Below are 8,236 nucleotides of genomic sequence, written 5' to 3'. Positions count from 1 at the left end.
GGTTTTACCCGAGCCACTGCCCATCAGGTGCCCTCGGGGTTATGGGCTCTGTCTGGGGCCTTCTCCCCACGTGGCTTGGGGCAGCCTGAGCCCCAGGGCTGTGCTCAGCCTGCTGCCAGCTCCCACAAGTGCTCCCAGCCTGGGGCAAGCCCAGCGCCTGTTCTCTGGGGGAAAGGTAAAGCTGTGGGCCCAGAGAACCCACCAGCCCGCTGCAAAAACAGGCGAGGCCGGGCCTGAATTAGGCCTGTCAGAATCAGGGCCGGCTTCAGGGAAAATGGTGCCCTTGTGGGCCAATTTCCTCTGGCACTCGGGCTCCCCATCCTGTGCCCCTCTCCCCACTAACCCCTGCATTGTGCCCTCTTTGCCTCAATCTCTGCACAGTGCCCGCTTCATCCCAGCCCTTCCAGCATGTCCTACCACACTGCCCCTGCCCAGTTCTCTGCACCCCCTCTGCCCTGGGCACCGTCCCAGTTCGTCTAGCCCTAAAGGCCAGCCCTAGTCAGAATAATGTGAAAACCAACACCTTCTAGGCCTCTCTTCCCGGGTCAAAGAACCCTAAGAGGGCACCAACCCCAGTCCCCCCACCCATCCCCGGTCACCTTCCACGTCATCCTTTGGCAGTGCCCAAGCAGTGTTGCTGAGTAACAACACTTAGCCCTGTGTACACATGGTGGTTGTGTTTCTCAGCCACAAACAATCATTCACTGGCTGTGTCAATAGACCTTCCGCCCTGATTCAGGGAATTCCATCGCTAGGGGAGGGAGCATGCAAGCACCTTGAGAGGTAAAGGTCGTTTGTGATAAGAGGGCCTGGCAGGTTTTGTGTGCTTGGCAATTCACTATGAAAAGTAGGTCAAGTTAAAGAATGTTAGAAGGAGGCGCAAGAAAGCCAGAGAGAAAAACTGAATTAGTCCCAACAAGAAAAGCCTACTGAGCTAACTGAAGGATTGTGTTACACAAAAACAAAAAAAGTGGATCCAGCTATTCATAAACTAAAATTACGGTGTTGGAAACGAGGCCTAATTTGTGAACACAATCAGGACAGGGTAAGTTATTCCACTCAGCACTCCCTCTTGATGCACCTTATTCTGGGGATTAGCACTGTCCATCTGATGCCCCTTCCTACATTGGTTGCTCACTCCATCGCTTCTCTCAGTCTTCCTCATTCAGGACTCAACAGCTCCCATTTTGTGGTTTGGCCCTCCAGCCAGGTCATTGTAATTTTCTCCTGAGGTGGGTGTATATATGCACAGCTCTATGTGAGGTGCCTATGCCCCAAGCGGGGAGAGGGGGAGCTAGAAGGCAGTAAAGCAGGGCTGGAGGTTTGGTTGAGTGTTAATCATTTGAATTTTCTACATACCGCAACTTTTTTCACAATGCAGCCGTGTTAGCATGCACTCAGCTTGTACAATGCTGTTTAATTGTTAATCAGTTATGGGGATAATTGGGGGGTTCGTTCCAGTCCACTGAGCTGGAATTGCTCCCACCCTCCCCCTCCCGCTGCTTTCCAAGGCCAGGCTGGGCTGCTCCAGCCCCGCGGCGCTGCTGACTTGTGGGCTGGGAGTCAGCAGCCTCAGGGGTGAGGGGGAGACGCGGCAGCAGGGAGGGGAAAGGGCTGCCAGCTCCCATCATGGGATGGGAGTCGGCAGGCTCCTACGGGCTGGGAGCCAGCAGCCCTTCCCCCGCTCACTGCTGCTTCCACGCCTGCCTCCCCCCTGCTCCACCACTGGGCTGGGAGCCAGCAGCCCTCCACCTGTAGCCCCAGGGGGCGGAGTGTCTGCTCCTGGGTAACGGATAACCGTTATCCGGTAAGCATGACCCATTAGGGTCACCCATTCATACCCCTAGCATGCACATCCCCCAAGCTCACAGGCACTAGTGCATTCTGGGACAATCAGAGCGGGAGTGCAGTGCCTAGAGCAGAGGTCTCCAACCTTTTAAAGCACAAGATCACTTTTTGAATTGAAGTTAGTCCAGGATCTGCCTCAAACCCAAGTACCCCTGCCCCCGCCCCTTCGCCGAGGCCCTGCCCCCGCCCCTTTGCCGAGGCCATGCCCTCCTCACTCTGTGAAGACGGGGTACAGGAGAGGGGGACAGAGTGACATCAGCACCCCCTGCCTCTGTCTCCCCCACCCTGCACAACAAGCAGGAGGCTCCCAGGGGGCAGCTCTGAGGCTCTGAACAGGAGCAGCAGGGCAGTGCGGGGAAGGGCAGCTGACGTGCTGGCTCTTGATAGTCTCCCAGCCAAACCAGCTAGGATCACCTGTCAGAGGCTCCAAGGTCTACCGGTAGATCCTGGTTGGTGTCCACTGGCCTATAGACAGCACACATCTCTGCACCCTGGGCTTTTCTGCTGCTGGGAGAGCTGGGAGGAATAAGCACCACAGGCAGTGTTAAATGATGCAAAGACAAAGACAATATGTGGCAGCCCAAGCAAAAGTAAACAGCTTTCAGGCCCTGGTTTAGGAAAGCCTCTCTAGGTAGTGCCTCACTGAAGCGCCTCGGGCTATTCTGACCCAGGGCCTTTAGGTCACTATTAAGCCAGGTTACGTGGGCATCTTTAGTGCCAACCATGTTCCAAAGGAGTGTGCACAAACTTTGTGGCATAGGCCTCCCTGGGCCAAAATGTTCCACTGAAATGCACCCCCTCCCCTAAGGATGTGCTTGACACCCGCACATCTCACAAAACATGTCCGTGGGGCTGAAAATGTTCAGGTTTTCGTCGAAACCCCACCCTGATCCCCTCACCCAGTTTTTAACAAAAGCAAAAGAAAAAAGAAACTTTTGTTTTGTTTTTTTTTTGTTTTTGATGAAGCTAGAAATATGAACCCGCCCCTCAGCTTTTGGCTCATTTTTCCTTTGGCTAAAATACACAGCACGGCCTGGAAGCTGGCCTGTCGCTACCCTTGATCTGGAGAGAGCTAACGGTTTATGTTGTACCCTTGGCCTTGCCTCAGATAGCTTGACTCACCCGCTCCCTCGCTCATGTGGTCACATTCCTAGGCGTGGCAATTGTCATGTTTAAGCTTTGTCTCTGGGAGTAAGAAATGGAATCACTTGCTTACTGCCACGGCAACTCAAAAACCATTTCCAGGAAATATGATGATTCACAGCATGGGGGGGTTCTAGCTGGAAGAACTGCAGGTGTCCACTTGGAGAGAGGTGAGGGCCTGGAGCCTGTTGCCTGGCTGGGGGGTGGGGGGGGAGGGAGTGGACGGGCACGCAGAGAGGAGAAGGCTCATAGGTGCAGACAATATACAGCTTTGACCTCTCTGGCCCAGACTTCCATAGTCTGGCAACATCTGTGGTCCAGCATCCCCATGGGCACCCTTGGGCTGGAGCACACGCAGGGAAATGCCAGGCCTGCACTCAGCAACTCTTCCCCCGCCCTCAGAGCTTCCACAGCGCAGCAAATAGCTCGTCTGTGGCACGCAGGCTCAACGCAGGAGAAGGGGAGAGGTCGGACAGAGGGGGAAGAGGCAGGATGGTTGCTGAGTCCCCTGACCGGGGGCTGGGAGTGCAGCCTGGTTGCAGCAGGGCTTAGTGTGCTCCCATGGGGCTGTGCTTGGTCAGGGCTGGCCCCTCTGCAGCTGCCAGAGCATAGTCCCACAGCTAGTAGCATTGGCCTGCTCTGGTCCGGCAGATTCCCTGCTTCCGGACTGGTCAGGTCCCGAGGGTGCTGGACCAGGGAGGTACAACCTGGACTTTTTTCCAAGTAACTGTCTGCCTTTCACATTTTGGAGCAACCAGGGCTGGTTTATATAGTCCATGGGTGGGGAACCTAAGGCCTGGCTGCCAGATGCGACCCCTGGGTTGTCTGGATCTGGCCCCCAAGACTCAGGGTTCACCCCAGCATTGGGGATCCCACGTTGGTACTCCAGTCCCCCCCACTACCTCCCTACAGTCCCTGGCCCCCGACTGATTTTTCTGTTGGTCAGTGGCCCCCGACCCAAAAAAGGTTCCCCACCCTGAGTTGGGCTGAGGAAGGGTTCCTTCAATTGTGTTCCGCCTTGTGTATTTGTAAATTCGCATAATATTATTCAGCTTTTGGAAGGAATAATCTTTTCCATTGGAGTGGGGTGGACTCCAAACAGTTAAACAATAAATCTTAGGAGTTTCTGACTGAAATCTCAGTGGTTAAAATATCATCATGCAGCGCTAGCAGCTCTCATGTTTATCATGAGGCTCACAGGACATTGGATGTTTTTCTTACAGCTCTGGCTGCCGGAGTCAAGAGACTGAATGAGAATCTCAGAGTCCATTTCAAACAATAAATAGAGTTTCTATCCTACCGGCTTGTGGAAGAAAGCTTGACAAGCGTTCATGCCCGAAGACAGGAAGCACCCTAAATGCACAGAAAGCAGAAGAAGAGAAAAACAACGCAACATTCAAGAACTCTTAAAAGGGAAGAGCTAGGACCACCACATTTCGTAGGCAGCTTCCTCTTATCCTAACTTAAAGCAAAAAAGTCAGGGTTTGGTTGTGCCAGGAAAACGGGATGTGCCTGGAATGTGATTATTTTCCATTACACAGAAAGGGAGGGGACTGATGGGAGGGACGGCTATAGTGACTAAAATCTCAGGACTCGAAAGCCAGCCTCAGGAGTTCTGGGGGCCTGATAGATGTATGGTTTTTCAATGCATGGAGCTGTTCGCTGGCGATACTGGTCATGTGACCAAAAATGGCACTAAACCAACAATTGACAAAGAGGGTAGAAGCATGTGTCTTGGGGATAAGTCCGGGCAGCAACAGAAGTGAGCACTGAGCCAGGAAGGAGGAGCAGCCTTGACATCTCTTCCTCCTCTGAGGAGCAACTCCTCCCTCAGGAGATGGGAACAGAGGAATTAGGGATGCCTTGGCCAGAGCAAGGCACTCCCTAAATTCAAAAACCTTTGACCCACTGTTTCAGGGAAGTAAGGCACTTAGAGACACTGGCAAACACGCTCCGCCTACCAAAAGCTGAGTCACAGCCACGCGTCCACCAGCTGAATATGAGTCAAGAGTGTGGCACTGTTGCAAAAAAAGCAAACCCCTTTCTGGGATGTATTAACGGGAGTGTTCTAAGCAAGACACAAGGAGTCATTCTTCTGCTCTACTCTACGCTGATTAGGCCTCAGCTGGAGCATTGTGCCCAGTTCTGGGCATCACGTTTCAGGAAAGAGGTGGAGAAATTAGAAAAGGTCCAGAGAAGAGCAACAAGAATGATGAAAGGTCTAGAAAACAGGAGCTATGAGGGAAGACTGAAGGAATTGGGCTTGTTTAGTTTGGAAAGGAGAAGACTGAGATGGAGGCATGATAGCAGCTTTCGAGTACCTAAAAGGGTGTTACAAGGAGGAGGGAGAAACATTCCAGTTCTAGTGTTCAGCGATTCCATCTCACCCCCTAACTGCAGTCGTACACAAGGGAAGTTCGACAGGAGCATGAAAGAGAACTCAAATCAACTCAGCCCACCCTTGGTATCCTTCCGCCAGCTCGCTACCATACTCATTTCTATGAAAAGGAAAGGTGCCTCACCCGGTGCAGGCACTTGCTCAGGACTCCTGAGAGGAACCCCAGATAGGGATTCACACCTGTATTTTCTCTACTAGGGAACGAGTTAGGGATGTAATAGTGTAGTCGATTAACCGATTAACCTTTAAACGATAAGCAAAAGCTTATCCATTAATGCTATAGATTACACGCATTTGCCCCCCTCTTGCCAGTAAATATTTTAGCAGACTGGCCAGCAGTCCAGCTCAGTCCTGGCTTACTCTGGGTCCAGGACCTACCTACACTGTGACTCTGCATTTAAAGTGTATTAGGAGCCAGGTGGGCGGGCAGCCCAGATCAGTTGTGGTTCATGCCAGGTCCAGGAGCTCAGCTCCCCGCTGTGCTGCTCCCTCGGTATCAGAGCCAGTATGCTTCGGCCCCACTCCCGAGGAGCCGACTGCCACCCTGCACTGCTGCCTCTGTATCAGAGGCAGCAGTACAGGGCAACAGACAGCCAGCCCACAAGGGGAGCTGGTTTTTAAACTGGGTCTCCTCGTGGATCAGCCACAGAGGCAGCAGCGTGGAGTGGCAGGGGGTTCCTCGGGAGTTGGGCTGGAGCACAAGGGCTGCTGGCCCCACGCCCGGGGAGTACAGAATAGTAGAGTAACCGATAAGAATTCATGAAGTTAATTGACTATTCAATTAACCGATATTTAACATCTCTAGAACAAGTAGTCCTGTGGCACCTTAAAAACTAACTATATATATATATATATATTATCATGACCTTTCAAGGGGAAAGCCCACTTCATCAGATGACGAGCATCTGAGGAAGTGATCATCAGCTGATGAAGTGGGCGTTACCCACAAAAACTCATGACCCTATATATTTTTGTTAGTCTCTAAGGGTATGTCTACACATCAAACAGCCATTATTTCGAAATAACTTTCCTAGCGTCTACCCAGCCAAACTGCTATTTTGAAATTAATTCAAAATAGCGGAGCACTTATTTCAAATTTGGTAAACCTCATTCTACGAGGCATAATGCCAAATTCAAAATAGCTATTTTGAAATAAGCGCTGTGTAGCCACTTATATCGAAATAGGGGGGCCTCCAGCCCTCCCTGGGTGCCCTGGTGGCCACTCCAGCCTCCCTTCCCCCTCCCCAGAGCCCTTAAAGGGGTAGACTCTGGCCACAGTGCTTGTACCAGCTCCAAGCCTGCCAGCCCAGAGCCAGCAGTCACTGCCCCTGACCCAGTGGCCCCAAAACATGAGCCAGCAAGCCACTGGCAGCCAGCCCTGCACTGCTCCCCAGCAGCAATCTGCTAGTTCCCAGGAGCCTGCCAGGGCCTGCAGAAGGCGGGTGCCTTCCTGGTCCAGGGTGGAGATCATGGACCTTATTCAGGTTTGGGGGGGATGCCCCAACGTTCATGATCTCCACACTATATGGAGGAATGCAGCCGTCTATGGCAGGATAGCTGCCAGCTTGGCCACCAAAGGCCACATGCGAACCCAGGAGCAGGTTTTTATGACAATCAAGTTGATCCGGGAAGACCCACACCCCTGAACCCTGAGCTTCCCCATTCCCTTCTTCCCCTTGCTTCCCCCTTCCAGCTCCCTTCTCCCAGGTTTCCCCCCACCCTTCTCCCCCCTCCCTTCTCCCATCTCCCACCTCCTTTCCCCAGTCTCACCAGAGTTTCATTCCCCTTTCCCAGTTTTGTTAAATAGAGTTTGTGTTCATGAAAATACGTGTTTTATTTTACATCAGGAAGGGGGGCTAGGGAGGGGTAAGTGGAAGGACATGAGAGAGGAATGAGGCACAAGCCCCCAATGGGGCAGACCAGGGAGGCTCTTAGTGCTCCTCAGGGTGGAAGCTCTCCTGCAGGGCCTCCTGGATTGACAGCCCCCCCGCTGGACCTCCCCGATGGCAGCCTGCAGAAAGTGTAGCCAGGCTCACAGCAACATCTCCAAGAGAAGCACTAGAGTGCCCAGGGGCAGCTCTGGCTCCATGCTGCAGTGTCCCGAGTGAGGGCAACCAGAGCACGCAGAGACGAAATGCTTTGGTGTCCCTCATTGAGGTAGACAAGCAAGCAGGGAAACCTGAGAACTGGCTGTCCAGGAGGGGGGTGGGTTCACTTTAAGCTCAGCCCTCAGCCTCAGGCAGCAGCCCCACACAGTAAGTCCTGACTTGGTACCCCGCCGGAACTGGTTCAACCAGCCTTAAATGCGATTCAGAATCTACTCAGTGTGGACGCGCTATTTCGAAATAGCAAAATGCTATTTCAAAACGCATTTTGTGTGTAGACGTGTTATTTCAAAATAGTTATTTTGAAATAACGCGTCTACACACAAAATGCGTTTTGAAATAGCATTTTGCTATTTCGAAATAGCGCGTCCACACTGAGTAGATTCTGAATAGTTTGAATAAGATATTTCGAATAAGATATCTGAATAAGATATTTCGAAACAACACTGTAGTGTAGACATACCCTAGGGTGCCACAGGACGGCGTGTTATTTTTAAAGTTACAGACTGACACAGCAACACCTCTGAGACTTTCTACTTGGGAAGAAGCTGCTAAAAATCTCTGAAAGGATGCAGAACATTTTATGAACCACTAATGGTTCCTTATTTCCAAAGAGCTTTGTCCACTGCACTATTAAAGCCTCACCCATCAGCAGCTGGTTGGAAACGTACACTGATTTGTAAGGAAGGAAATGTACCAGCATTAGAAGCACCAGATCCTGAGCAGAATGAGAATACCAAAG

The sequence above is a fragment of the Pelodiscus sinensis genome, chromosome 4 (genome assembly GCF_049634645.1).
Source record: "Pelodiscus sinensis isolate JC-2024 chromosome 4, ASM4963464v1, whole genome shotgun sequence".
NCBI lineage: Eukaryota > Metazoa > Chordata > Testudines > Trionychidae > Pelodiscus > Pelodiscus sinensis.
The sequence above is the reverse complement of the archived record's forward strand: the minus strand, read 5'-3'. Positions refer to the sequence as shown.